Below are 3,358 nucleotides of genomic sequence, written 5' to 3'. Positions count from 1 at the left end.
TCTCTCTCTCTCTCTCTCTCTCTCTCTCTCTCTCTCTCTCTCTCTCTTTCCTTCAATCTCTGAAATCCTCTTTTTTCGATTCTACTTCTCCATCTTGCGTTGAGAACACAATACTTCTGTCTCCCTTTCTCCTTCTCTCGGTAATTGTACGCGCCTTTCGGATTCTTCGCATAATTTATGAGCGGCTTCGTCTCTTCGTTCCTGTCGAAGCACAGCAGAGATGTAAATAGGCGAGTACGTAATTTTGCCGGATAACGAAGCGCAAACGCGCGGTGTAAATCGCTATTAATACATCGACGTCATCGCGTCGCCCAGTCACCAGTGATTGCGCTTGACGCTCGCAATTAATCCGTCGATCTGGCTGTCAGGTTTAATTCTGACTCTCGATTAGTTCACACGAAAATCTTGTCGAGCTCTCTCTCGAAGCTCTAATTCGAATTTGAGGAAATATCTTTATCTATTATCATGGATTATAATTACCATTTCATTGCGCAGTTATTATATTTTATCAATAAATCTTCTAGTATTTACAATATTAGAGAAGCGAAAATCTTTGTCAAAATAAACAATAATTACTATTGAATTGGATTATTATTATTATATTTTACCATTAAATTCTTTAATATTTACTCGAACAATATTACAAAAGATGATTTTAAATGACAACGTTAGTAGTTCTATTTGAATCTACTTTCATATATTAATTTATATTGTTAATTCTTAATGCTTCTCGCGGCGAAATGTATCGGCCTTGTCAATAATACGCTAATCCTTCAGCCTTTGTATCTGTATTCGCGTTAAAATGTTATCATCTAGAGTGGCATCAGAGGCAAACACAATGCCGCGGGCAATCGGAGTCCGTCAAGAGGATCAGGAGATTAAGTGCCACTCTCGGATAATAATTTTAATAACCGGAATGCACTCTCTCTCTGATCGTCATAAGTACTTAGCTCCATCCAGGGAGAACGGATCTTTTACCTTCCATACCCGGTGCATGTTTTTACAATACCGGTTTGTGCGCCGAGTCACGTTCAGTTATTCCCGGGGGCCGCATTTATATTTCATGATTCAAAAATTACACAAATGTTAAGCCGATATGATTCATCGCGCTTTACATGTAACTTTACAAGTCTGCCGTTTAAACGATTACGAGAAAATATGAAAAAGTGGAATTAGCGGACTAAGAGGAATGTTGGGATGTTAATCATTCAGCTCGAACGAAAATAATATTTTACCAAAGATTTCCTAAACTGGAGACAATATATTTTTTAATAATAATAATAATAGAATATTAAATAAAAATAAAAATAAATTTGTAATGTAGAATAATCTTTGTTATTTATATACATATATACGCATAATTGTAATACATATTACATTTATAAAATAATAAAATTTTAATTAATGTTTTTGTTTTCTTCAGAGAAGTAACGAAATAAACATATAAAGAGGGAAACAATAAAAAAATTTAATTGTTAATAGGACGCGCTTATAGCATATCTCTTGAACATCTACGAAAAAGTTAGTTAATTCACCATCGGACCACTTAAAGCTTAAAGACCTTCAACTTTCCAAAGACTTTAATCGTGTCCAGCGATGTTATAAATCACGCGCGCGTAGCCAACCGAAAAATTAGGCGAGACACGTCTTTCCTAAAACATCCTGAAACTTTCAGAAACTTCTTGAAATAACACACCTGGGACCGCGTAATCTTTTTATTTCAGCTTAAATGGAAGATTTTTGTAGGTTTATTGTATGTCAATTACTCTCTAATCCAATTTAAGCTATATATTCTTACAATTCTATTACTTTTAGGTTCTTTGTTAGTGAATGCTTTATAAATTTCTTCGATGACAAAAACGATTGAACTATGAGTAATCCAACGATTTAAAGGTACGACCCATCTAATACATGTCCATCTAATCTGACCACTTTATTCTTCTAGGTTTCTATTCAAAGTGCTTATTTGCGCACAGGTTGTCACCTCGGACATTTCTCGTAGGAGACAAACCAGCGGCTAATCCCAAACACAAACAGTTTATGGTGTTTGTTCGCTCAGCACCCCTACAGCGCAACGACCCCGTGTATTCCCGCGGGACCAGTTTGCTTAGGACTCGCGCGAATCGACTATCAATTTATTTAGCAATCCGGTCCGAGGGAGAGACCTCTTTACGACACTGATTCTCCGTGTTCAGTGAAAGTCGTTAGAATTATTCTTGCGTCTCAACACGGCGTATAGCTTTAAGGATAGCAATTAAAATCTTAATTGAACAAGTATGACATATACATGTCTATCTTTCCTACATATAAAATGAAATAAACATATATCTATAAAGTTTAAAACGAAAGGAAAGGAAGGCGTTTATTATTTATGTAAGAGAATATATAAAATGTATCTAACAATAAAAAGAATCAAAGAAGTAAAAAGTCTCTAACGTATAAAAGATATATATTCAAGAATTTCGATGGAATACAAGTCGATTCGTACCTGAAGATGCAGTTCAGTCGTCAAACGGTGCGCCTAACGTTGGAAAGTGACGTCTATTTCACAATTTAAGTCACGATCACCAGCTGTTGATCCAAATAGCCGAGATTCTTCTATAAAATCAGTTACAACGAAGAGTCTTCTTTTCAAATATAATTCCTTAATGACACTTGTCTCTACATCGATAACAAAATCTGTTTGTTACATCGAAGTCTAATTTCTTCAGTTAAAGCCCCTCCTAATTGGATTCTTCAATAACTACGCGATTCGTTGTTCACTTCCAGCAAAAGTTTATTTCTTCGATCACGAAAACTTGTTTCTTCAACACCAATAATAAATGCCGTTCATTCTGCAGTTTGTTCCTACGTTCGAACTACCCTAATTATGACGATTATACCTCGACGGAATTGTACTTGTCTCGTACTGTCACGGCTGACTGTGGAACGTGTGTTCGAGGGTGGTTTACTCGCGAACGAGCTCGATTGTCCTCCGCGCACGGGGTGCGTATCAGTCCGTACTTCGCGCGCCTCTTTCGCGTTACCCTCTTTCTCTCCGGCCGGCACCCCGCGATGAACGAGAGCGCTAAATCGGGACTCGGGTAGCAAAGAACCGCCCCCGAGTGTCCCACCCCCGTGACAACCAACCCCATGCCGACGAAGGCGGGGCCTCCTGGCTCTCTTGCCTCTCCGGGGGTGGCTCACCTCAGGGGTAACTACAAACACGTACTTACACGTATTTACCGAACGTTATTATTATACCCGCACCCAACTCGCGTGCGCGCGAGCGCATACAAACGGGAATGAAAGAGAGAGAGAGAGAGAGAGAGAGAGAGAGAGAGAGGAGGGAGGGGGGAGGGGAGAGAGAGAGAGAGAG

Source organism: Atta cephalotes (assembly GCF_000143395.1).
Source record: "Atta cephalotes unplaced genomic scaffold scaffold00019, whole genome shotgun sequence".
Lineage (NCBI taxonomy): Eukaryota > Metazoa > Arthropoda > Insecta > Hymenoptera > Formicidae > Atta > Atta cephalotes.
The sequence above is the reverse complement of the archived record's forward strand: the minus strand, read 5'-3'. Positions refer to the sequence as shown.